This window comes from Macaca mulatta, chromosome 10 (genome assembly GCF_049350105.2).
Source record: "Macaca mulatta isolate MMU2019108-1 chromosome 10, T2T-MMU8v2.0, whole genome shotgun sequence".
NCBI lineage: Eukaryota > Metazoa > Chordata > Mammalia > Primates > Cercopithecidae > Macaca > Macaca mulatta.
Window position 1 is genome coordinate 73,831,831 of NC_133415.1, and position 27,825 is coordinate 73,859,655.

At 41.6% G+C, this 27,825-nt stretch overlaps 1 long non-coding RNA gene across 1 annotated transcript in view; it reads right to left on the reverse strand.

Moving 5' to 3' along the window:
* Nucleotides 1-23,887, reverse strand: part of LOC144332041 (uncharacterized) — a 28,623-nt gene extending 4,736 nt beyond the window's left edge. Inside the window, exons 1-4 of the long non-coding RNA XR_013399745.1 lie at nt 23,542-23,887; nt 14,577-14,708; nt 10,582-10,684; nt 9,527-9,531 (exon numbers count right to left, since the gene is read on the reverse strand). This is a non-coding gene — a long non-coding RNA (uncharacterized LOC144332041). The remainder of the gene's footprint in view (nt 1-9,526; nt 9,532-10,581; nt 10,685-14,576; nt 14,709-23,541) is intronic.
* Nucleotides 23,888-27,825: the final 3,938 nt, after the last annotated feature.

The window sequence follows — 27,825 nt, forward strand, 5'->3', positions numbered from 1 at the left end:
TGATGAACATAAATCAGAAGTGGCAATCTTGGTCTCCCTTGCAAATGATAGTAGTTGGAATGGAACCAAATTCTGGTCAATGAAATGTAACTAGATAGCCACTGAAGGCTTCAGGAAACTATTTTCCTCTTTTCTAAGTGGAAAGTATGAGGAACAGCCATTATTGTCTATCCCATCCTTCCTGCATCTGGATTTAATTAGGTGAGGATGTGAGTGGCAGCAGCAGTTCAAGGAGGGGGAAACACCTGTCTGGGTTGGAGCATTCTGTTCTTCACATCCCTTTGCAACACTCCCTCCCACAAGAGCACAGTTGCTTGTTTTTCAAGTCATGGGAATTGAGCTATTAAGGATTGGGCTCTGTATAGGAACTATAGGGTTCATGTCCCCACTCTACTTCTCTGACAAATTGGCCTGGTTACCATACTGTCTCTCTACTCTGAGTATGAGTAATACAAATAATGCCTGCCCTCAAATTTTTTATTTGTAAAACCAGGATGATAAAAATCTACTTGATAGTGTTATTAGAAGACTTAGATTTGTTTATTAAACTAATGTTTACTGAGTGCCTACCATGGGCCAAAATTGTGGAAAGCACTTATGATGCTAAGTGAACAAAGTAGACATGGTATCCTGCCCCTATGGGATTTCGAATCTAGTGGAAAAGACAGGCAAGAAAACACATATTGTTAAGTAAATACACCAGGAATCAGCAATTGTAACATTTTCAATGAACTGAATAGGATGGGACAATGGAGAAAAATGGTGGGGCAGGAAGACCACTTTAGACAGAGTGGCCAGAAAAGACCTTCAAAAGGTGGTGAGACTTAATCTGGGATAGGAAAGAGGTAAAGGAAGCCACCAGGCAAAGAGCAAGAAGCAAGGAAAAAGACTTTTGTAGCAGATTAAAGAGCAAGAGCGGAAGCCTTTAGATGAGGAAGAGCTTGGCTATTTCAGGAGAAGCAAGAGAGCAAACATGGGCTGGGTGCAGTGGCTCACATCTGAACTCTTAGCACTTTAGAAGGCTGAGGAGGGTGGATCACCTGAGGTCAAGAGTTTGAGATCAGCCTGGTCAAAATGGTGAAACCCCCTCTCTACACAAAATTACAAATATTAACTGGGCATGGTGGCGTGCTCCTGGTGTCCCAGCTACTCAGGAGGGTGGCTGAGGCAGGAGAATTGCTGGAACCCGTGAGGCAGAGGTTGCAGTGAGCCGAGACTGCACCACTGCACTCCAGCCTGGGTGACAGGGTGAGACTGTCTCAAAAAAAAAAAAAAAAAAAAAAAAAAAAGGGCAAATGTGGCTGGAATGTAGTGAGTCAAAGAGTGACAGTGGCAGGAAGAAAGATGGAGAGAAGGAAAGGAAATAGGTCATGGGCCATGATACCCAATTTGGATTTGATTCTAAGCATGATGAGAAGTTCCTGAATGGTTTAAGCAGGTAACTGACTGATCTAGGATTTTTAAACCAAAACTAGCTTTTGTGTAAAAAAGGTTTGGAGAGGTTCAGAAGGGATCAGACAGCAGGCCACTATAGTGCTGTTGGCATAAGACATGAGCAGCTTAGACTGGTAGAAGTGATGTGAGTGGAGTGAACAGAACTAAATGGATTCAAGAAAAATTTAGAAATTAGAATCAACAGGATTTTCTGATGGATTGAATGTGGAAGGTGAAGGAAAGGAAGAATTAAATGGTATTGTCTAGAGTTTTGGCTTGAAGAACTGGACAAATAAGGGGGCCACTTTTTGAAAGGAAAACATTGAAGAGGTTTTTAGATGGGGTAAACATCAAATTTGGTATAGTTTTTTTTAATGGCTGTGAGAGATCTATATGGAGGTGTAGATTGGTATTGAATACATGTCTACACATATGTCTAAGCTGCTATATCAGTTAGCTATTGCTGTGTAAAAAACCACACCAAAAGTCAGCAGTTTAAAACAATAGCTATTTTGTTATCCTATGATGTTGCACGTTGTTTATTTAGCTGGGTTAAGCTGGAGGGACTCATTTGGTCTTGCCTGAGTTACCTCATGCATCAGTAGTCAGCTGCAAGTTGGTTAGATGGCTTTGCTTCTGGGGGTTGTTTGATGGTCAGTTAGTGTAATGTTCTGTGCGGTTTTTCATTCTTTAGTGGGCTGCCTTGGGTTTGATCATATGGTAGAAGGAGGGCTCCAAGAGTAAGCACAGGCTTAAAGTTGGTAATGCAATTGGCATTCCCCAACCTTCTATTGGCCAAAGAAAGTTATAGAACCAGTCCAGACTCACTGGGTGAGGAAATCGATTCCACCTCTTGATATGAGTTGTTGCAATGTGACTTTGCAACAGCTCACATTAAGATATGAAAGGGATATAAAGAGGCCATTAATTGGGGCCGTAAATTCAATTAATTGGCTGTAGTACAGGTTATAACTCAAGAATCTTTAGCTTACAGGTGTTATTTAAAGCCATGGGACCAATTGAACTCAGCCAGAGAGAGGTTTAGATGAAGAAGAGTTGAATTCTAGGAAACTTAAGCATTTTGCCAATAATTGATTAAATAATTTATCAATGAGGTTGGTGACAGCAAAAAGACTTAGAAGGAAAGGTCAGTGATGTAGAAGATAAAACAGGAAGCAAAAGCATGTAGAGCAGAGATTTGTGTGTATTAATGTTTAATAGACTGAGTCTGATATAGTTCATATTCATCTACTGAGGGTGTCCTCATTTCAGGGCACTTAGCTACCTCTATGTTAGAAAAAATATGTGGTATAAACCACAGTCCTACTATCCGGTCATGTAGAATATATCATTGAGTTGGAGGGACAGCCTCGTGCTTACATAAAGTCAATAACAAAGTAGGACAACTACATAGGTGTTTCTCAAGAGCCCATCAGTGAGACTTTTAAAATAAGATAAAAACTTAACCCTTTTGCTGGTTACATGAGTGTTTTAAGTTTGTGAAAATTCATCAGATCACATAGTTATTACTTATGTGTTCTTCTATGTCAATGTTATACTGCAATAAAAATTTTAAAACCCACACACATGCCTTACTCCTCTGGATTGTTGAGGCCTCAAAATGGCTTAGTTTGATTAAGGTGCTAAATGACGTTTCATAAGAACTTACTTTTATTACATTCATTTGCATATATGTGTGATATAGTCATATACATATCAGAGCCAAAATTTAGAAAAAGAGGTTTGGAAATAAACAAAACAAATTCCTTCTCTTTGTAAGCAATCTAATCATGATTGATTTTTAAAACTTTTAATAGTTTTGAAAAATATTTATTACCTTTGTCTTCTACCCCAGCTTAAATGAATCTCCAGTATGTAAAAGGAATTTAGTTATCTGCCTTAGCATGCACTGTCCTTTTAACATAGAGCAAAAGAAAATTCAAACAAGAGAAATTGCTTTTTGTTATAAATTTATGATAACAAAAGGTATAGAAGCCTCTTTTGAATAAGAAGACTCAAGAACAAACTTGGAACAGTTAGAAAGAAAAGAAGACCTTGCAGAAATTTTTTAGAAGGCCAAATCAGATAGGGGCTTGCTTGGAAAACTGGCATAGGAACAAATTGGCTGGGTCAGAAAGGAAAGCAACTTTTAGAAAACTGGCTATGGAAACAAAGCATCAAAAGTTGGTAAGAATAATTTAGAGATGCTGGGGAGGAGGGAGGGCAAGACAGCTCAGATCCTCAGGAGGTTTGCATCATGTTCTACGAAAAGTTGAAATAGAAGCAAGCCTCTTATAACTAATGCAACTAAAAAATTATTATTATTATTATTATTATTATTGTTATTATTTTTGAGATGGAGTCTTACTTATCGCCCAGGTTGGAGGGCAGTGGTGCAATCTCGGCTCACTGCAAGCTCCGCCTCCCGGATTCACCCCATTCTCGTGCCTCAGCCTCCGGAGTAGCTGGGACTACAGGTGCCCACCACCACACCCGGCTAGTTTTTTTGTTTGTTTGTTTTTTGTTTTTGTATTTTCAGTAGAGATGGGGTTTCACCGTGTTAGCCAGGATTGTCTCGATCTCCTGACCTCGTGATCCGTCCACTTCGGCCTTCCAAAGTGCTGGGATTACAGGTGTGAGCCACTGCACCCGGCCTAAAAAATTGTTATTAACTGTGTGTCCATGGCCTGTGAGCATAGTCAATGGCTGAACTCTCATAGAGCTGGCTGACTTGCAGGGTACTTAGAAATGATGAGATACAAGGACATTTAATTCAGATGAGAAAACTGAGGCGCAGGGAGACTAAATAATTTGCCAAAGACCATCTGACTAATAAATGGTTGAAACACAACCAGAGCTAATAATAAAGACGTATAGAACTGGACTGAGTTAAATACCTGAAGGTTTCAACAGAGGCCTACCCTGTTTCTGTGGGTAAACCATGCAAAATACTGGCTTTGTAAAGGATGAAGTTGGTGTGGATTTTTTTTTCCGTATTGGTCAAGGCCAGTGACCAGAAGCAGTGAGAGTGCCAGAAGTGCTCTACGATGGGTAGGATGGAGACTGATTTCTGTAAGTTTAGAATAAAATGGCCACAAATTCTCGGATACTCCTTTCATTGGGAGCTTGGGGGTCTATATCTCCTCCCCTGGATCTGGGTGGGCTTGTGACTGCCATCTGAATAATGGATTGGGGGTTGGAGGTCAAGGAGAGAAGCCCGGGCACCAGTTTGCCACATGGGATGATGACAACTTGGACCCTAACCCTAACCTGAACCCTAACCCTAACCTTAAACTCCTTTCTGGAGGTTAGGTGAAGACAAAGTTTCTAAACATATTTTGGAGGCAGAATGAATGAGACTTGGTGATAAAATGGATGTGGGATGGTATGGCTTGAGGAACTAAGTAGTGTCAATTCCCCCAGATAGGGAAAGCTAGGCAGAGAACCTCAAAGTTCTATTTTAGCCATGTTCCATTTGGGGTGACCATGAAATATCCTAATTTCTATTTGGGGTTGGAAGTCAAGTGGGAAATTGGATTTACAAACCTAGGGCCCAAGAAAGAGTTCTGAGGTAGATACATAATTTTTCTTATTAAACAAAAATTAGTTTTTAAAACTTGAATTATTCTTTTGACACAGCTACTTTGGGTGTGGTCTTAAATCCTGTAAATTTCAATGTCCTTTTGGGCTTCCCAATCACTTCAGCTCCAGGCTTCTTCCTGTAATGCCAGGGTCATCTTTCTCCATCTTTGCTTTTGTGTCTATGAATATTTCTTTCAGTCCTCTTCTCTCCTTATGAAGTAAAGCAAAGGCTGACCAGATTTCTGGACTCTTAGCAGCAGCATCAGAAAAAAAAAAATAATAATCAAGATCTGGAGCTTAAATGGCTCCATACCATATATTTGTAACTTCACAGCAGTCCCCAGAGTTAAAGAAAAATACTGGAGGTCCTAAGTCTGAGAAAAAATTGGTAGTCCATCATCAGTTCGCCTATGAAATTCTGTAACTCAATATGGCTGATTATATCCATTTTTTTTTTTTCTGGTCTATAGAAGCATGAAGCGATGGCTACCTTTCCAGATTTAATAACTTCCCATGGGACTGTCATGATGGTTAGTCCCTTACACCCAAATCCCCACTATTCCTCTTTCAGAATTGCTGTTGTTTTCCCATTAGGTCATTTCTATTCCTGGAGCTTGTTATTCTGACCCCAATAAGTCATAGCTTTGGAAAGATACACTTATTTAATTCCTGTCCTCAGAAATCATTCCCATTATTTCTTTATTTCATTGATTCTCTGCAATATTTGTAATTGGTCCTTGTCATAGGAAGTCAAAAGACTGAAAAGAGTAGAAAGCATGCTTTTCTCCAAGATGTGACATATGCCTACCTGTATAGAACTGTTGTTTTGGATTTCTGCTCTTAGGAATCTAACTGGGAAATGCCCAACCAATACCCTGCTGAAGTATGTTCTACATAATGGGGTAGGGGGAGGGCAGTTCATTAGTGTCAACAATTTTGTCAGAGTGAAAATTAGCATCTCTCACAAATGGATATGACCACAGACTTAGAGACAGATCAGTCTGGGTATATAACGCTAGTCTGACTTAGCAGCTGGCTAACTGACCTTGAGCACAACCACTTAATATTTCTGTAAAATGTTCCCCTCATCTAAATGTTTGCACTTCTAGCTCATCTTTACCCTTCAAATCTGAACTCAAATGTCCTTGCTCTGAGAGGCCTTCTCTGCCTGCCCTCCCATGTAAAGAAACCAGCTCCATTTCTGGATAATTATTCTCTCATTTATTACTTTATTTCCTTCCTTCTACTTATGGTAATTATCTGAAATTGTCTTATTTACAATGTTTGCTTATGTGCTTATTTCTGATTCAACTTCCACTTTATCCCCAGCTCAGAATAGGTGCTCAGTTAATTAATGAAATGTCTGTGCAAGGCCAAAATCACTAGCCAGTTTGATGAGAAGACTCAACCTAAATGATTATTTGCTATCCTTGCTTAGCACTGTCCATTGGAAATATAATGCAAACCACTTATGTAACTTTAAATGTTCTAATAATCACATCAGAAAAGTCAAAAGAAACAGAAAAAATGAGTTTTATATTGTATTCTACTTTACCCAATATATCCAACATATTTCAACATAAAAGTTATTAACATAAAAATTATCAATGAGTTCATTTACATTCTCTTTTTTATAGTATATATTTTTTAAAATCTTGTATGTGTTTGTTACATATAGCACATTTTAATTTGAATGTTAAATTTTAATTTGGAATATTCGGTCTGTGTTTAGATTTTGTAAGATTTATAGTTGAAAAAGGAAATTCACATACGCAAATTGTTCCAAATATGTTTAAACATTTTTCAATACACTAATCAAGCATCAGGTCTTAAATTTAAGTTTAAATGAATTAAGATGAAATATAGTTAAAAGTTCAGTTCCTAAGTTACAACAGACACATTTGGAGTGCTTAATAGCCACATGTGGCCAGTAGCTACCATATTGCAATTCTAAACATCTTGCCAAACATTTCTCATCATGTTATCTTGTGGAAACATGTTCTTACAATCAGGTTATGTTATTACAAAAGGAAGAAGAGAAAGGAACTTGTTTGCGTTAAGTGGAGGTGTATGGCAGGCACTTTGGTAAACGTTTTTTAAACAACCCTTGTAATGAATCTATGAGGCAAGTTTCATCATCCCCTTTTATACATTGGGAAACTGAAGGCTGAGAGAGTTTGCTGCAGGCCCATAATGTCCCTCTTCCTCTCCAGCAGTTTCTAGCTGAGAAGCCAGTGAGCAAAGAGAAGATCACTCTCAGACTTCTTCCCGGTCCTCCTGACATCTTCCCAAGCACTACCCCAACCATCTGAGAGCATACCTGGCTTCTTCTCCTCAGGTAGAGGCAACGCAAAGTAGGCTTTCTGCTTCTCACTCATGCGGAACCTAGGGTTGACTGGCCACAGGTGAGGCCCTCTGCCTAAGGAGTAGAACTAACTCCCTTCTCCCCCTTTAAAGGGCTGAGAGAGCCCTGTCTTATCTCAGAGCTAGAGTGCAGGCAATTGAGATCTTTTCCCATGGTTCTATGGGAAAGCCTCTGGGTTGGGAAGGCCTCTGGGGATATGGAAATCAATTGGGCTGCAATCATTTAAAATTTTCTACATTATTTAACTTAAACAATGCTCCTTCTATCCTTTGAAAAAAATAACATATTTATTTGTATTTTTATTTCATTTTTTAATTTTATTTTTTTTTAAGACAGTCTCACCCTGTTACCCAGGCTAGAGTGCAGTGGTACAATCTTGGCTCACTGCAACCTCTGCCTCCCAGGTTCAAATGATTCTCCTGCCTCAGCCTCTCACCTGAGTAGCTGGGATTACGGGCATGCCACCATGCCCGGCTAATTTTTGTATTTTTAGTAGAGAGGGGGTTTTGCCATGTTGGCCAGGCTGGTCTCAAACCCCTGACCTCAGGTGATCCACCCGCCTTGGCCTCCCAAAGTGCTGGGATTACAGGTGTGACCCACCGTGCCCAGCCAATTGTATATTTAAAACAAGTTTGAAGTGCCCAGTCATAATCTATCTTTACGCACACAGTTTCTCAAAAGGGTTCGGGGGGAATGTAATTTGATGACTTTATATGTCTAAGATTACTACTTGAACTTCAATATCCCCTTTCTCTTCTTTAGTGGCAGAACCCCTTATTTTTAGCTGGGCACATACATCTCCCCTGAGAACAAGAATAACATTTCTCAGCTTTCCTTGCAGCTAGGTGTAGCAGTCATATGACTAAATTGGGCTAATGCAGTATATGAGGAAGTGTTGTATGAGGCTGATAAGCAATTTCCTTAGAAAATGAGTCTTTACCCTTCTTTACTTCCTTCCTCTACTGTGCAGGCTGGAATGCAGGTTTGATGTCTGGAGTTTCAGTAGCCATTTTGAGCCATAAGGTGAAGGCCATGAACAACAAAATAAAAGGAGCTTGTATTCTTGGCACCATGGAGTGCTAAACCTGCCCTGCACTATTTAAATTTAAATTTTTCTTATGTGAGAGGAATATAAACTTTCATTTCTTTAAGTCACCATTTGCATTTTCTATCATAGGCATCTGCACCCAAATCAAATTCTAACTGAAACACACACACTTCTGAAGTAGAAGACAGTTATGGAAATGAGTGTTCTGCAACTGAAATGGCCCAATTAATTAGATTACACATGGAGATGAGAGGTATGAGGCCTCACTTAGTCTGCTCATTATTAAAATGATCTCTAGGCCCATTACCCATATTTATTCATGATGTAAGAAATTTGCATTAGATTCTTAGATTAAATATTGGGCCAGATGTAGAGACTACAACACTTTCCACATATTGTTCATTTTACCATGTTTTATCTACTGATATATATTTATTTTTAAATTTCCTTTTGTTTCCCTCTTACCTATATTTTTTATTCAACATTTCTTTTGTATCTTTTCTTTTCTTTTCTTTTTTGAGACAGGCTGTCACTCTGTCACCCAGGCTGGAATGCAGTGGCACAATCATGACTCACTGCTGCCTCAGCCTCCTGGTTCAAGCAATCCTCCCACCTCAGCCTCCTGAGTAGCTAGGACTACAGGCATATGCCACCATGTCTGGTTAATTTTAATTTTTTGTAGAGACGGGAGTCTTACTATGTTACCCAGGCTGGTATTGAACTCCCGGGCTCAAGCCATCCTTCCACCTCGGTCTTTCAAAGTGCTGGGATTACAGGAATGAACCATCATGCCCAGCCTGGTTCAGCATTTCCACATTAGACTTTCCCATGTTATTTTTCACAGACACAGAGAGAGAATCATTACCAAGTAGAGTATTTTTCTGGTTAGGGAAGAATGGCACAAGGGTTGAACAAGGAAGAGACAAGGCTGGCTTTCAGGGCTGTCAGAAAGTGATGCTGTAATGTTGGCATCATTACCCAAGTCCTGGTTAATAATATGCAAAGGACACATGCAAAAAATACATGTGCAGGAAAAAGACAGAAAGGAAGTGCCCAAATTGAGAGCAGTTGTTATTATCTGGAGAATGGAATAGAACCCACACTATTATTTTTCATCTTATATACTTTTGGATTATTTGTTGTGTTTTTATCATTAGAATCAGCATTTCTTATTCTATAATTTAAGAAATAGAAATTAGTCAAGAGGTGCGTAGTCAAGAGGTGATAGTGATTTAAAGTCACAGAAGCCATGGAAATGTTCAGTCGTGCCTCTGTCCAAAAGCCATTTACAGACCTAAGACCACATTCTGGAAAACCTTGGATCTGCCCTTGTGTCTTCCAGGAGAGTTTCCTCTTTCTTGCTTAGTCAATACAGAAGAGTCATTTCTGGGTAAGTAGTAGGAGGGCAGTGAAATGCTGGGCCAGGCTGAGGGTTACCTGCAGACTGGGTCACCACAGACTCCAACCTAAATATTTACCCATGTGCTGATTACATGACTGTGCTTTCATTTTGTCATCACACTGTTTGCTGAGTTCCCTGAAGTACCCCAATTCCTCTTACTCCAGACATTTTGCTATTCTTCCTCCCAGGAATCTATTTCTCTGTCCAGCTTCATGGTCATTGGCTTGCTATTGTAGATGATTGCATTAAAGGTTACAGATTTCCATGCCTCCATTTACCCACAGCTTTGGTTAGTGACCTTACACACTGGTTCTGGGTTTGGCTGAGATGTGCTTAGAGACAGTAGCCAACTCATTGAAAGCAGTGACTCAAAAAAGGGCATGAACATTTTGGCTTTCTCTGTTTCTCTTGGATCCTTGCCACAATCAAGAGAACAGGCTTGAGCTGGCCTGCTGGAAGAGTGTGAGAGATACATGGAGTAGAGCCAAGTCATCCAAGCCAAGGCCACCCTGAACCAGGAACTGACAGCTAATTCAGCAGCTGAGAGTGGATGCCTGAACAAGCCCTGCCAAGATCAGCCAAGACCAATCCAGATTTGCAGAACTTCCTAGTAGAAATGTAAGCTCATGAAAAATAACAAATGGTTGTTCTTTTATGCCACTCAGTTTTGGGATGGGTTGTTACATAGTAATAGCTAATTGATTCAGTTGCACATTCCTTTCCTCATCTGCTTTCCTCCTTCCACCTTACATCACATCAGACCATCTCTAAACAACTGCCTTATTTCCAATTCTCATGGCTTCCTTGGTCATATCTTTAAATACTTCCAATAGCTTGCATTCCACCCATAAGCCTGCAGAAGAGAGAGAGAGAGAAAAAAAAAGAAATATATTGAGGATCCTAGCAGTGGCCTATTTCATATGTGAGGGGCAAGGATTAAACTCTCTGTCTGCCCTGGGACACATCTGAGGCAGGCAAATGCTACGTTATACTGGGCCAATTGACTGGTTTCTAAGATGACTGTTCTTTCACCTACAGAGCCCTCATTTTCTCCCTTTTCTTGCTTACTTCACCGCTAACACCATAGATGTTGGTCAATCTCATCAAAGCCAGAAAGCATACAATTAAAGGGCAAACCCATAACTTTCTATTCATAGTTTAGAGAAGGAGGAAAAAAAGAAGGAAAGGAAAAATATTTAAGTTAGTATAGTTAGAAGCTCTGTATATTGGCCTGATGCTGGTGGACACATGGGAAACTCATGTTTTGGCCAACAGGAAAATTATGAACCATCATCCCATTGATTCAGAACTGTGTGTATGAACAGGTCTCAAAGTGAATACAAGTTCCAGTTCTGCCATTTAACACCTATGTAACTGTATCAGTTTTCTCTGTGTAACAAACCACTCCCAAATTTTGTGGCTCAAAACAACCATTCACTCATAATTGTTCATGAATCTATGGATCAGCTAAGGGTTCTGCTGATTCAGGTTGAGCTTGCCTGATCTTGGTGGGGCTTGGTCATGCATCTGTGGTCAGCTGGAGGTTTGGCTGGTGCTGACTGATTTCATATGGTCACATGGGAATGATTGGAGTCTGTCTCCACATGGTCACGCATCACTCAACAGGCTAGCCTAGGTTTATTTACTTGATGGTCACGGTGTTCCAGAGTATGCAAGAGGAGAAATCCTGATGCACAAGCACTTCCCAGGCCTCTGCTGGCATCATGCTTGCTCTGTCCTATTGGCTGAAGCAAGTCACATGGCCAAGCCCAGCATCTGTGGGGAAATGTACTACCAATAGATAGATCCAGAGAGGCAGGAAAAATATTGGGGCCACTATGGCACTGATTCACCACAGTGATGTTACATACATCTCTTGGTTTCTCTGAGCCTCAGTTTCTACCTCCAAAAAATGAATATAGTAGTATTAGCCTGTCGTGGGTTATTATGTTCCCCAAAAGATATGTAGATATTCTAACCCCTGGTAGCTATGAATGTGACCTTAATTTGGGAATAGTACCTTTGCAGGTGCAATCAAGTTAAGATGAGGTCATTAGTATGGGCCCTCATCTAATGTGACTGGTGTTGTTATAAGAAGAAGAAAACATCACACGAAGACAAAGACCCACAGGGAGAATGCTATGTGATGACTGAGGCAGAGATTGGCATAGCACAGCTACAAGCTTGTGAATGCCAAAAATTGATGGCCACTACTAGGAACGAGGAATAGGTAAGGATGGATTCTACCCAGAATTTCAGAAAACGTGGTCCTGTGAACACATTGATCTCAGACTACCAGCCTCCAGTACTGTGATACTACATTTATGCCACCCAGTTTGTATTACCTTGTTGTGGCAGGCCTAGTAAACTTAAACAGAGCCCAACTCATCTGCAAATCTTTTATCAAGGTTGAGTAAGAACAGTTACTGCTGATGGATGGACTCTAGTCCTACAAATGGTTATTCTGAGATAATGCAGATCTTATAGTTTCCTATTTGTAGGAGGCAGTTCAGGCAGGGTGGAGGTTGTATAGTTGCTGGAGCATCAGAGCAGCCTCAGATCTCTGGTGTTAGAGTCCCTGGGATTTCCAAGGGAGGAAAATGCCAGCATTGCTTGTCCTCCTGTCAGCTTCTCTCCTGGTTTGTAGTGTTACCCGGGCTCCTGACAGACCTGCTTCCACCAATTCCTGAGCTTGAAATGCCTTCAGGGCCTGGGATTTTCCCGTTTGCTAAAGGAGAAGCCCTAAGATCTGATAGCTGGCCTTGCTCCCATGTAGCTCTAGCTCTGGGAGCATTCCAGGAAGGCAGAGCCTAATTTAATCTTCCTTATCTTGTGATTTCAATACTGTGTCCTCCATTTATACTTTCTTATTTTGCAGGAAACATGGTTCTAGGCATTGCTAGAGACAGTAGTTGTTGTTTTTGCAGGCAAACACAGGCAGGCAAAAGCTTGCCCTGTGGACTGTGGGAAGTCTCACGTCTCCCTGGGCATTGGATGAGGCTAAGTACATGAAAGGGCTCCCAGAATGCACCACTAGATTTCTCCCAGAATGCTCCCTGTTGCCTTCCCTAATTTTGCTCGCCCTATTCACTTTGACATGAGAAGGCTTTCTACCATCTCTCCATGTTAAAATGGTTCTTAAACTTGAAGAACTTTAAGACAAGTAAAAATGGAGAGAATATAGGACTTGAAAGAAAGATCTGAATTTAAGATTCATATTTCACACTTACTGGGTGTCTTCAAGCAAGTCACTTAACATCTCTGATGCTGAATACTTACTATTATTATTATTATTATCTGGTAGACAGAGTAACCTCATTCTGAGAGTCAGCTAACATAATGGGCCCGAAAGTGCTAAACTGTGTAAGACCATTCAATTTAGAAGGGGAAAATTTACTCATTCATTCATCTAACTAATAACTATTGGAAGCCTGTTCCGTGCCAGGTTCTCAACTAGATGTTAGGAATATGAATGAACAGTATAGTTGAAGTCTCATAGAGCTTACATTCTAGTGCAGGAAATAGGCAATAAAATAGCAGACAAACAAATGGCATAATTGCAAATAAGGAGATAATTACAAATTATAATAATTGCTAGGAAGGAAGCCAACTGGATCTTAAGCAACAGGGACTGAATTGATAAGGTCTGAGTTCGAAGGCTCTAATTCTCTGTACCTGGAGGAAAAACCAGGTACGGGTGTGAAGAGTGTGTGTGTATATATATATGTGTGTGTGTGTATATATATATGTGTGTGTGTGTGTGTATATATATATATATATATATAGAGAGAGAGAGAGAGAGAGAGAGAGAGAAAGAGAGTCTCACTCTATTGGCTAGACTGGAGTGCAGTGACAGAATCATGGCTCACTGCAACCTTCCTTGAAGTCCCAGGCTCAAGTGATCCTCCCATCCCAGCCTCCCAAGTAGCTAGGACTATAGACACACACCACCGTGCCTATATATATATATATAGTAGAGATAGGGTCTCGCCACCACGCCCAGCTAAATTTTTGTTGTTGTTGTTTCTCAGTAGTGACAGGGTCTCGTTATGTTGTCCAGGCTGGTCTTGGTCTTGAACTCCTGGGCTCAAGAGATCCTCCTACCTCAGACACTAAAAATACTGGGATTATAGACATGAGCCATCTAACCCAGCCCATATTTTTTTCATGTACTCTGAATTTCCTGTTGACCTGATTTTCTTACTGCCTTACCATTCTCTACTTATTAGGTCACTGGCATATGTGTATCTTCATGGGAGGGCGGGGGTCCCTAGACAATATGGGGTGTCACTGAATCACAACTTAAAAGTTGAATGAAACAAAAGTTTAGAAAGCTAACTTTTGTCAGCAAAGAAAAAAATTTTTAAAAATGTGAAGCCTTTCTTTACATATTAAGAGCAATGTGCGGAGACTGAACACAGTTTCATTGTAAAGCAGAGTAGAAAAAACTTAGCTTACATTTAAAGGAAAGTTTCAAGGAGACAGAAAGGAGTAGAAAGTTTCCCACCACTGAAAGAGAGAGGGAGAAAGAGAAACTGAGGGGCAGGAGGTCAGATATGAGTGAACTGGTTCCTTCTAGTAGATAGACAAAATCTTTAGAAAGATAGTTTTAGATGATCACTTAAGATGATTATTTTTGAGCAATGAGCTTCATAATTGCCTGCTCCTTATTGATAGAATGAATATTTTGTTCGCTGTGCATCTTACCTCACACAGTCCATAGTGACCAGAGAAACTGAACTCACCTTTAGTTACTGGAGTGGGGCTTAGTCTCAGCAAAAATTATGGTAATCCCAATCCGCTTGATGGCAATTGGTTCAGAAACCCAGGCTTTAGTCAATCAGCACATGGTATTCCTCTGTCCATTCTTACTTGTTCTGAGATGACCCAATCAAGATGAAGGAAAAGTTTTTAAATATAAGGTTACAGAGAATTTTTTCTTTTTTTCTTTCCCATTGGTGATGGAGGAAGTAGGCTCTCCATACAGTAGTTAGTCCCCCCATCTCCATGGTTTTATTTTTATTTCTGCATCTTGGTTACCTATGGTCAACCACAGTCTGAAACTATTCCATGGACATTTTCAGAAATAAACAATTCACAAGTTTTAAATTGTGCACCATATCCACATTGTACATGCTACCACACATTAGTCATTGAACCCTCTCGGTTACCAGATTGACTGTTGTTGTATTATAGTGCATGTGTTCAACCAACCCATATTTTACTTATGGTTGTTAATCTTTATGGTACCTAATTTATAAATTAAACTTTATCATAGTATATATGGATAGGAAAAAAGATAGTATATATAGCATTTGGTACTATCAGCAGTTTTAGGCATCCACTAGGGGTCTTGGAACAATTCCCTCTTGGATAAGGGGGTATTACTGTACCATTTACAGCCAGCTTCTGGCTATGCAGAGAAGTCAACTTTGGAATGAAGTCAACAGTGTGGATTTCATAGTGAAGAGGTGGAAATAACCCATGTCCCAGCTGACACTGCTGAGCCCTTGAACCAACCAAACCTAATGCTAGACTTTTCATTTTGTGCTATAATGGTGTTCTTTCTTGTTTAATCCAGTTTGAGTCAGGGTTTCTGTTATTTAGAGCCAAAAGCATCCAAGATGATACAGTGGGAGAAATAACCAGACAGTTTTGGAGGAATGCCAGAACAAGGAAACTTATTCCTCACTTTTACCAGCAGATCTTAGGAACATTTAAAGACCATAAGATGAGTCCTTTGCCAATAGGGAGACATCAAAAAAGAAAAGAAATGAACACATGATAGCGTTAAATAGCAAGAAAGCTTATTTCACCTGCCTTAGCCTGAGAATGCTTTACAGAGAATTCACTTCCTTGCATGCCCCAGGAAACTGACTTGTAACCCCACCAAGGGACTCTCAGTAAAGAATGTGGTGATTTTGTAGAAGAGGCCTGCAGCGTGGGTCACTCAGGCTCAAGATTCGATGGGAATCCTTGCCATGTCCCAGAGGAGGAATTTCAACACCAAGACCGCAAAAGAAAGACAATTCAGCAAAGACAGACTATAAATTACACAAGACCCAATAGATGAAGCAAAATTAGAGTTTTCCCTGAGAGGGCATATCTGAACTTGAGGTCATTGGGAGCCAGCAGAGAACAATATGTAGGTAAGCACAGAAACTTCTGCCTGTTCCCAAACACTGTGTTAGAAGGAAGGATCAGCTTGTGAGATCCACTGAGAAGGAAGAGATAACAATTCTTATAGAGCATTTGAATAAGAAATGATTAATAATTTGCCCAAATGAGACTGACTTAATCTGAAAGAGATGATGTTAAACTGGTTGTGATGGATTGCACCATTTGTCCTAATTCTTTGCTCAACCCTGTATTCATGTATCATTTTGTCAAGTGACCTCATAATTCCTCTTTCTATGAGGTAGCGTCTGGGGCAGAGTCTATTTCCACACTCCTCGGAGCTGGGGTTGGTCACGTGACTTGCTTGAGTAAATGATGCAGACTGTAGTTTTATTTAGTTATCATCTGTCTCTCCCTTCCCACTTAAGGACATGTTAGCTATGGGTACAGGGTAGAGACATATAAGAGGCAGATTAAGACACTTAACCAACCCAAATGTGGCCTGCACAGTCCACATGGCACCCAAGTCCACCCCATGATAATATGGGTATGGGCCGGAGTAGACATTTTTATCTGATGGAGATTTGGATTCTTCCCAAGACTGAAAGTTGCTGGTCTCACAGAGCATTGCTATCCAGACCACTGGGGGTAGCACTGAATTTGGCCCAAGGACCGCTTCTTTCTGGCTGAGAATAGTTTTGCTTCTGTCCTTGAAACAGGGATTTCACAGAGATGGTCTTCTTCTAAGGTTCATATCCAATCCCACTCAAGATTTTGATGTTAAAACAAAACATTTTTTTTTTCCTGTGGAATATTTCATTTTACTTTTCTAATGCAAGAGTAACAGCTAACTGAATGCTATGATTTCCCAGCAGTCTTAAAAGGCAAACTGGAGGACTGGGAGCCCAGTAGCTACCAAGCTGGAGGCTTCTTTGAATTATGCACTTAGGTGACCAACATATTTCAGACAAGAACTCAGACAAGGTCTAGGCTGACAACCTTGCTCCTTCTCAAAGCAAAGATGGCCTAGGAAACTAGTGAGGACAAAGACCAAAGAAGAAAGAAGGCCTGCCTTCTGGCACACAGGTGGCAAATGCTAAATGGCTTTTTTACGTCATTAATAACATTAATAATATTGGTAGATAACAAGCATCATAAAAATCTCATCAAAAATGATAAAAGCTATGTTTGGCACACAATGCCACTTGGAAACTGGCCTCTGTTTAATAGTAGTTGTCTGAATCACTAAGAATATTTGCCTGTTCCAGGCTTATCACTGGGACTGGCTCTAAAAACCATCAGCATTTATTTGTTTTTTCTTTCCTTCGTGAACTAAGCCTCCCTGCATTATTAGTACACAGAGGACTTCTGAGATGAAATGAAGCTTGGTTGATTTACTGTGTCTCCTGCTGCCACAGCATGTGCTGGAAATGAGACTTTGTGCCCAGGAATAGTGGAAAGGGGCACCTGTTCCATGTCCTGCTTCTGCCTCCCAGCCAAGGATCTCTGTGGATACCTTCCAGACAGTTAATTTAACTGGTTTCCTTGGATAGGCCAACAGCACGAGCTCTGGGCTCTGGCAGTTCCCAAGATAGGACCTATTTACCACATACCTTGTTTTGCTGACTGCAAAACTCTTGTTAGAATACGCTTATTTCTTCCCTAAACACTGAAGTCATCTTTCTAGTTGAAGCCTGCATATCCTTTGTGGAAACATAGGGATCCTACATTTAGTTTCTTTCAACTTGCTAAACTGCTCAGTGTAAGTTATTGAGGCTTTATCTTTCAACACAAATGGGCAGAATGGAAATAGCAACCATAAAGCAGCCAATCAGTTAACAGGCATTGAGTTGGGGAATAATCTTTCTCTCTGCAGTAGAAACACACATAAAAAACAGTTATGGGCTATATGTAAGTAAAAAGTAATGGCCAAAAAATATGAGTCACAATGGAGTACAATATATGTATAAGCAATAATCGAGGAATACAAAATTAACAAAAGAGTCCAATCTTCAAGACGGTCCAAAGATCCCACTATTAGCCACTCTACCCCTTGCATGTTTAGATAAATAATGGGAAACTGCTGTGCAACTAATGGATGCCATTGCAAAAATCTGCTACTATAAGCAATTTTAGAAGTTCCTTGAGGTTGAAGAAATTAAACAATATGCTTGATCTGGTCTTTGGATTACAGACTTTTCATTTCAGATCTAGACCCAGCCCAACTTATTGTTTGCTGATGCAACCAAAATATGATAGGACTCTCTTGTGGAACAGTTTTTGCCTGGACAAGATAGCAGTGTTGTTTCTGGTGCCCAGAAGATGAATGGGCAAGTTTTCTCAAAGATGTAGTGTAGGGGCTTCTCACAGTGAGTTGCTCAGAAAACATTCACAGCATCCTCTCTAGGTGTCTCTTTACAAAATTTTGCAGTGAGAACAACTGCTAAATTTTCTCTCTCTTTTTCCAAACCTTCCTTTCACCAGCACGTGGCCTCTCATTTCTTCATTCCCTACTCTGCATATTTCTGCCCATCATGCTTATAGCATGGGAACTCCCTCACCCCTTACACTTTACAGTATTGTTCTTCTGTTCTTTACACTATTGTTCTTCTGAGAATCATCCTCCTTCCCACTCCAACTTTAAATGAAATTCCAGTAAATAAAATTCTTCACTATGGTTAAAGACAGAACTCCCCACTCCTTAAGTGTGGACTACAATTAGCATCTTGATTCCAAAGAATACAGGATGGAAAGGGAGAGAGAAGCAACTTTACAGTGAAGAAGTTGGCAAACACCACATTAGCCAGATGGTCGAGGTTAACGTCATTGGTGATAAGTCATGTTGATGATATGCACACTTGATATCATGTGTTTAAAATGCTATTTTGCCTCTGTGGTCTTTTCTCTGTGGGAAGACAATAACTCAAGTGTAACCATGAAAAGAAAAATTTAGAAAAATCGAATTGAAAGGCATTTCACCAAATGCCTGACTAGCTCTCCTCAAAGCTATTGTAGTTACCCCAAAAAACGAGAGTCTGAAAAACTGCCACAGCCCAGAGGAGTTAGGGAGATATGACAAACAAATGTGATGTGGTATCCCAATTAGGATGCTGAAACAGAAAAACGTCATTAGGGAAAAATCAATGAAACCGGAATAAAGTATGGAGTTGACTTTTTTTTTTTTCCTTAAGAAAAGGATAATTGATGTTTTGATTTGGACCAAGTATTTAGAGAAGGCACAAACTCTGGTTGTCCTTCCAGGGGACATAATGATTCTTAATTAAATTTGCTCCAGATAACTACCTAGTTTGCATGTGGTTTAGGCCTGCCAAAGTGTTACATTAAAAACCAATTAAGTTAGTGGCCGATAGTAATAAAAATAAAAAATAGATCAAACTTCACTTCTGTATCTGGAAGAAAAATAAGAGATCCAATTCATAACTCGGTACAATATTTTAAGACATTCTTTCTTCTCTCTAGTTTTCATGTAGCCTGTAGTTTTACTAATTCTACAAATCCCTTCCTTTCTATTATGCACCCCAGCTTTTTCTGCTGCCCCATCTTATGTGGTTCTCCTGTCTCATTCTCTTACTTTTTTCCTCCTGGTTCTTCTAAACTTTATCTACACATTATTCACAGTCAACCACCACAAAGGCCTGGGACCTTACCCAGTAAAGGCAGGGGAGAACACACCAAGTTGAGTGGTCAAACAGAGCATTCTCATTCACAAGGAGAAGAGAAGGGGATGAGGGGAGGCTGAGAACCCTGTAGGTTAATATGGATTGCCGCATCACAAATACAAACAATTGACTTTGATAGACAAACTAGCCTTCAGGGAACCATAATAGCCACTGCGGGTAAAAAGTGCATCCAGAGGAGGAATCATACAGTCTTGGTTCAAGTCCCAGTGACACCACTTAAATGATAAACTCTATGTTCTGTACAGATAAGATCTATGTCTGCCCTGCTTTCTGTTGTGACTCCAATGCCCAGTCCTGGGAAAGAATTCCTATATATTTGATGGGCGACTTTGAGAAGAAGAGTATCAGTTTCTTTCATTGTTAGGTAGCAAATTTAGGCAATTTCTGCCTAACCACTTCGCAGAGATTTTATGATAATGGACATGACCTACATCGTCTGGGAAATAACTTGGAAAAAGGAGATATAGTGGACAAAGCATCAGTGTGGACAGTGTATCAGTGTGGAAGGCAGCATAATACTATATAATTTACTTAATCAGATGGGGACTTGGGTAAGCTTAGTGCCTATAGTTTCTCATCTGTTAAATGGGGAGGATTGGGCTAAATGATCTCTGAGCTCTTACTGGTGCTCTGCAATGTGACTTTGCAGCTCCTTCCATCAAGAAGTGGGGTTGTGGCCGGGCATGGTGGCTCATACCTGTAATCCCAGCACTTTGGGAGGCCAAGGCGGGTGGATAACCTGAGGTGAGGAGTTTGAGACCAGCCTGGACAACATGGTGAAACCCCACCTCTACTAAAAATATAAAAATTAGCTGGATGTGGTGGCACACACCTGTGGTTCCAGCTACCAAGGAGCCTGAGGCAGGAGAATTGCTTGAACCCTGGAGGTGGAGGTTGCAGTGAGCTGAGATCGCACCACTGCACTCCAGCCTGGGTGACAGAGTGAGACTCTGTCTCAAAAAAAAAAAAAAAAAAAAAAAGAAAGAAAAGAGAAGAAAAAAAGAAGTGAGGTTGACACACTTTGACAAATAGAATGTGGCAGGATGACAGTGAGCAAGTTCTGAGCCCAAATCTCAAGAGACCTTGTGCAATTTTGCTCTCACTCTTGGAACCCTGACTCCCCCTTGTAAATAAGCCCAGGCTAGGCTCTGAAGGATGATAGATACATGGGCTGGTCACTCCCATTGCCCCAGGCAATAGCCAGCCAAGTTCAGACACAGAGCCACTTAGCTGACCAGAAGTCAATTGCAGATGCATGAGTGATCCCAGGTGAGCTCAGAAAAACTATCCTGGTCTACACAAAGACAAGCCAAACACATCATTTTTTAAGTTACCAAATGTAGGGACAGCTTGTTACATAGCAATTGTTCACTGAAAAACTTCCAAATCTAAAATGTAGCCAGTCAATTACTTTGGCTTCACTTGCACTTTCAGACAGTGGGCACATTTTCCAGGGAATCTCCCATGACTAAGACAGGAATCTGAAACATCCAATGCATTGTCTTGATGGTCTATTGTGTGCTTCTGTGTACTTCCTATACATCATTGCTATATTGGCTATTATAAAAGCTCTTATAGTTATTGTTAAAACCTAGTCCTGGAACCTCTTTACTTCTTAAGATCTTTCATATTTAGCAAAGGCTAAGCTACCAATGACTTTTGATACTAATTGGAAAAAAAAAAACAAAAACCAATGTAGTAGAACATTGCTGTCTTCAGTTTCCTCACCCTTCTCCACTGAGAGCCACTGTCCCTGAAGATGGATAGCACCCGCTTGTCTTTAGATATCTGGAATCTTTCACCAGGAATGTTGAAGCTTGCTTGTTTGCTGTCATATTAGATTAGAACTCTAGTCTCTGCATTTTAAAGCAACAGATTAACTCTGCTATGATGTGGCATATCATAGAAAACTCAGTTCAAGTTTCTTGGGTGAAAAGGGGGAATTAATGTCTGTTACCTTAAGTATCTGACTTCAGGAATGGTTTTAATTAGATTTCAGTCTTTTTCGCTCCATGAATAATCTCTTTTCCTCTGTGTTGCCTTAGTTTACATGCAGACTTTCTCCATGTGGTTACAAAATGGCTCCTGGCTCCCATGTTTTATCCTAAATAACTGCAGCAGAAACAGATCTTTCCCTTCCCAATAGTTTCAGCCAGTCTTGACAGACTGATTTTCATTGGACTTCCTTGTGTCACATCTTCTGCCTGAACCGATTACTTTTTTCAGGGGAATGGAAAAATGCAAAGGGGCCAAACTGGTAGCCTGCTATTCCCCCGAGAAAAAGTAAAATGGAAAGTGATGATGGGATTAGTGTAACTCAATCAACTGGATCAAGAGAGAGTGGGGTTTCCAAAGGAACATCAGGTGCTGTTAATCGAAGGGAGAACAGATGCTGACCAGTAAACTAGCAGTTCCCACTAGAGCAGAGGTTTTCAGTCTTACTGTCGTTATAGTCACCTGGGGGAGCTTTTAGAAAACACCTCTAGAAGTATGGTCTGAGGTATGGCCTGGGGATCAGTGTTATTTTAAATTCTCCAAGTGCTTCTAGTGAATAGCCAGGCAAGAGAATTGCTGTGTTAGAGATATTAATAGGTAATTAAGCCTTACCCTAGGGATACCTTGAAGTGCTATGGTTTTGTTAGTTTAGTTTTCACGTTAGTTTGAAGGAGTGCATCTCTTAGGGTAGAGTTTCCAACTCTACAGGAGGCCAAGAGTCAGTGTGGTGCAGCAGATCTGGGAGTTTGGGGTGGGTAGGTGGGAAACGCTAATTGCCCCCAATCTGAAATACATTCGCAACTTCCTCCTGTGTACACAGCTGCCAGTCCTGATGGCAACTTTTGAAATTAAAATTTGAGAAATCTTTTGTTCCAGAAAGCCAAAGAATACACTCTGATGCCCCCAATTACAGAAGGAGAAGTACAGAAGGTTGGATACCTGGTCAGAGGCCACTTCCTCCAGGGTTAAATGTATAGACCCTTGGGGGTCCCTGGTATTGTTCAGCCTGTTGAGCCCAGCCCTGGCTCCCTGATATCCTATCAGTATGGGGTGGAAGAGCCATTGCTATCTCTGCTACTGCAGTGTTTTCTCCCAGCTGGCTGGAGGACTGGATTCCCCTCATCTCTCCAGTGAGGAAAAGTTCTGGCCAATCATAAGAAGCCAACTGGAGACTGCAAATGTGGGGATGAGATGGCAAAATCTGTTTTTGGAGCTGCAGGAGACACACCTCTCCGTGTGCAGAGATGCTCCAGAAACTTGTCAGGCGGGCATTGGCAGCTGCTGAACGTCCAGGGGTGCGTGGGGGTTTCGGAGGCTGTCTGGGTCTCCACACTCGGAATTCCATGTCTTCCCTTACCGAGGTCGAGGCCCTGGGAAAAACACTCTGTGTTGCTTCTCTCGCAATTTTAATTTCCGAGAAACCGGAAGAAGAAAATGCTCAGGGAAAGGCAGTGGATGCAGGAGGCAAAGTAATGGATTGCAAACCCCAAACCCAAAGCCTTGATTCCTGTCTGCGTTCCTGCCTGAACCTCAGTTTTCTCATCTGTAAAATGGGATATTAGATACTGTCTGAGAGTCCTCCAGGCTCTGTAGGTTCTGAGGCTATGATGAGGCGGCAGGAGCCACTAACCTGCTTTGCTTTGGGGGCAACTCGTGGTTTACAGCCGATGGATTGTTTATGACCCTTCTCATTTTTAAGAGCAAAAGACACTTCCTTTCCTCCTTGTCATTTTCTTCCCTCCTGTCCACCATCACTGTCATGGCAGGAGTGTGAACTTTGGGTTAATGTCCAAAGTGTGTGAAGGGCAGGCCAGCCAAGTCCCATCTCTGTACGGTTTTACTTCCTACATCACACAGGGAGCTGTTTTGCACTTCTGCAGTTATGAAAGCTCGTTACCTTCCATTTTTGTTTGTCTCCCGTCCTCTGAATTCCTCCCCCTCTCCTCTCCAGTCCCGACCCCCCTTCCTTCGCTGCCGTACTGATCACCCGAGTTGTGATGACGCGCCAGGCATTGTGCCAAAGGCGAGGGCCCGAATTCATCAGGGGGTGGATTAGAAGGCTCTGCCCTAAGCGGGTCTATCTTCTAACAGAGCAGATGTAGAAATAAACAAACAGTGACAATGCAGTCACAGCACAGCGCCCCGAGGGCTCCCGCGGAAATGAGCACAGGCTGTTTGGAAAGCCCACGGGAGGCCCCTTGACCCAGGGGATGCCTTGCTGGCGCCCCTCGGCTCGGTGGCAGATTGCAGGGGGCGCGGGGGAGGCGTTGTCGCCAGCCCTGCCAGTGCCGCAGTGAGTCAGGAACCCCGCCTCCCAGCCTGCACCCGCGAACAAATCACCGCCACCCAACTCACTGCGGCACCGGACAGATTCCCTCCCGCCCACACCCTCACTGCGGCCCCGCCCGCTCTCCCGGGCGCCCCCCCCCCCCCCGCACTCCCCCACCCCGCGCCTTCTGCTCTTCTCTGGGCTCTGGCGCCCCGACCTTCCGCCCGGCCCGCAGCAGCCCTAGGGGTGGGGGTAGCCGGCCCAGCTGTAGGGAGGCGATCGCCCCGCTCCGGTGTTCCTTTGCATCAGGAACCTTGCTGGGGAAAGGGGAGAAACAGAAACAGTGAAATGACTCAGGATTTTTGAAGGGCTGGGACACAGTGGCGCAGAGGCCTCACTTCAGAAGAGGTGGGAGGCAAGACGCTTTGCCAATCTCTCTGTCTCAAACACAGGGCCCCTGCCCAAGCTCTGAGCTTGAATTTCTGAAGGAGAGTAAAAATGCAGATATAATTTACAGCTCTAAAAATAAACGGATGTATTTGGATGAATTCACACGAAGCAGGTGACCCAGATAAAGGAAGTAAGATCTCAGAACCTTGAGCGTCCACAAAATAATCTCTGCTGGACAGAGATCGAGTTCTCTCAGCCGGCTGCCTTTCCAGTTGACCTTAAGGGAAGAAAGGATGGAAATGAAAAGTAGTGACTAGGGTCATTTCAGTCTCAAACCACCCAAAGGTACATCGCAGGAAAGCCACTCAGATGTATCCCGCTGGTTTGAGACTCCCTGGCTATGGGGTCCAGCAGATTCTGCAGGAGCTCGTGCTGTAGCTAGGATTGACTTTGTACCTCCCGGGTCACTAGCCATGGGCTATAGCTAGGATTGACTTTGTACCTCCCGGGTCACTAGCCATGGGCTATAGCTAGGATTGACTTTGTACCTCCCTGGTCACTAGCCATGGGCTAATGGAGGGGAAAGGTGCTGCCTTGGCCTCTGGGATCAAAGATTTAGCTCAGGCCCAGATGGGCTTCAACCAAGATGGGCAGTGATTTGTTCAGTAAAACATGACTGGGAGTCTTCATTTCTCTGGTCCATACCAGTTTGCTATCAGATGAGGAAATGGCTGTCCGTCCTTCATACAGCAGCCAAGGCCACACTCACAGAACCTAAGTCAGTTCATACCCTCATCTGCTGAGATTCCTCCACTGACTTCCCATCCAAAGTCATTACCAAAGCTAAAAGACCCTCCAGGATTGGGCCCCTGTTATCACTCACCTCCTTGCCTTCCATTCTCCCCGTTGCTCCCTCTGCTCCAGCCATACTGGCCTTCTCCCTGGTCCTTGAAGATGGCAGCTGCACCCCAACCTCATGGCCTTCCTGCTGTCCCCTCCACCTGGAACTCTCTTCCCTCAGGTATTTATTTTATTTCACTGCTCAAAAGACCAAACGATCCAAAATAGCATCTTTTTCACAGCACTTTTTTTCTCTTTTGCTTTCATGTCCTTATTATATATTTATTTATTGGTTTATCATATATCTTCCCTAGAAGGTAAGTTCCCTCAGAGCAAGGACTTTGCCTTGTGGACTGCTCTATTCCCAGTGTCTGATACATTGTAGGTGTTCAATAAATACCTGTAAAAAGAATGAGGTTGGAATAGGCCACATAATTTGCTTAACTTCATGCAGTCAGTTAGCGGCACAGCCAGGAACCAAACCCTCATTTCCTCCTCCTGGTCTAGAACTTTTCAAGAACCTCACCCTCAAGCTGGTTATATGGAAATGATATTGAAATGGAATCAGATTGGACAACGGCCACTGGACAAGCTGGACACCTTTTGAGCAAGATGCAGTTTTTAGGGTTCTCTAATCTCTCTAAAAGCTCAAATGTTCCTTACTTTGGAATGTGAATATTTATAAAATCGATAAGTTCCAATAGATGTTCAGAGGTTCACAAGGCAGTACCAACCTCTGGTCTTTCTTGACATTTCTTCTTTAGTTACCTTTGAGGACTTGGCTGGAAGTCAAAGTTTATGGAGTTGAGGGCCTTTGTAATGCAGTTCATCCTACCCATTAAGGCTGAAGCTATTTTTGGGAGAGTGAGTCCTGCCAACTGAACCCAAAATTATAAAATCATAAAATCTGTATCAATGTGTTGGAGTGTGGCTGATGATCATCTGGGCAAAGATGAGCATTCTAAGAGGTTCAGTCCTCTTGAGGCTGTTTTTTGAGCTAAGAAAAGTTCCTTTCCTTAGCAATGATTTATTTTCTCTTCTAAGGTTGTGTATTATAAAGAAAGTCCAAGAATTTCAGCAGTGCTAGTACTTTTTAAAATAGCATGATGCAAAGAAATAATTTGCAGAGTTAGAGACAGGAAAACTGGGTTTGTGTCTTGGTTTCTGTATATACCAACTCTGCGACCTCCTTTGTACTCTGAGTCCTCACTTGAACAGTTAGGGTCATCCTATCCAACTGAGAACAACATTGTGAGGGTCAGATGAGTTAGTGTGGAATAAAGTGCCTTGTAAGCACTATAGGATTGGATACTACAGTGCCCAGCATGATGCTATTAGAAAGAATATCTATATTCTTATAATTGAGAACCAAAGTCCACCTTTGTGAGGCTACACTCGGGGTGGGGGATATGTACAAAACAAAGCCCACTGGGGTATAATAAAAAATAAGTTGAGAGCCAAAATGGAAAACCTGCAGGTGTCAAGAATAAAATATGAAAGAAGCACTGTGCCAACAACTATGGAGGAAATGTGATCAGTGAACACTTTGGGAAAGTTGCGATGGCTGAATCATAGGGCTGGAACTGGTGAGAGTTGGAGGGGCTAGAGAAATGGATCTGACCAAACTGAGATGAAACACAAAGTGGGAGGAATGGAAGGATGGGTAGGGCAGGACTAGTTACTATTTTCCTCCCTTCTTTAGTTTAGTAAATATTATTGAAGTGCTTACCCTCCAAGTGTTAGGCACTGTCTTCTTTCCATCATCTTCAGTAAATCGTCCCTAGATAACTGGTGAATAGTCAAGTCCTTCTTTGTGTAAGTGGGTTGGTATTGGTACACTCTTCTCCCCCCACCCCAGCTTGGAGCAATTTCTTAAAGAACTAAGCAACTTAAACCTCTGAAACACCTAGAAAAGCATATAATTTTCTATAGATGGAAACCTACCACAGGTTTCTAGGAATGCAGGAGAATTGGGTTTTCTGGGGTTTTGGAAATTAATAATTAAATAAATCTGAAATGGTAAAATAAGACCAAACAAAACATTTAATCTTACCCTTTTATTATCAATTTATCCAACAACTGTCTGTATTTTCTACTAGCTGCCTGCCTCCATATTGCCTGTGTTTATCAATAAACTATAAGGGGATAGACATCATGTCTTCACAGCACATCAAGCACCAGGTCACTATGTAAAGAAGCACATAAGAAATGTTGTCTAATGGCAATGTGGTTTTTCTAACTTGTTAACCACAAAATAATCTTTAAATGTTTGAAGTTTTCAACCATTTATTAAATATTGATCTGGCATCTATGATATTCTCTTTTGTTGGTATAACTTCACCGACCTTATTTTTACTACCATCTTGCTCCCTAATAATAGCTTTTTGTAAATTAATGATGATGTAGATCTTGATACTGAGACTCCTGATAATTTGGGACATCAGAAGAGGTGATGATTTGCTGCCTGGAAAGAAACAGACAGTAATAATCACAAGGGGAAGACCCCATTTGCATTGAAATGGAAGTAGGAAGATGAAAGAAATGTAGCAAGTGTATTAGTCAGCTATTGCTGTATAACAAATCAGCCCCAAGCTCAATAGCTTCAAATAACAATATATGTTTTTTCTTGTTCATGTGTCAGCAGTTGGCTGCATGCTGGATGATCTAGGCTGGGCTCAGATG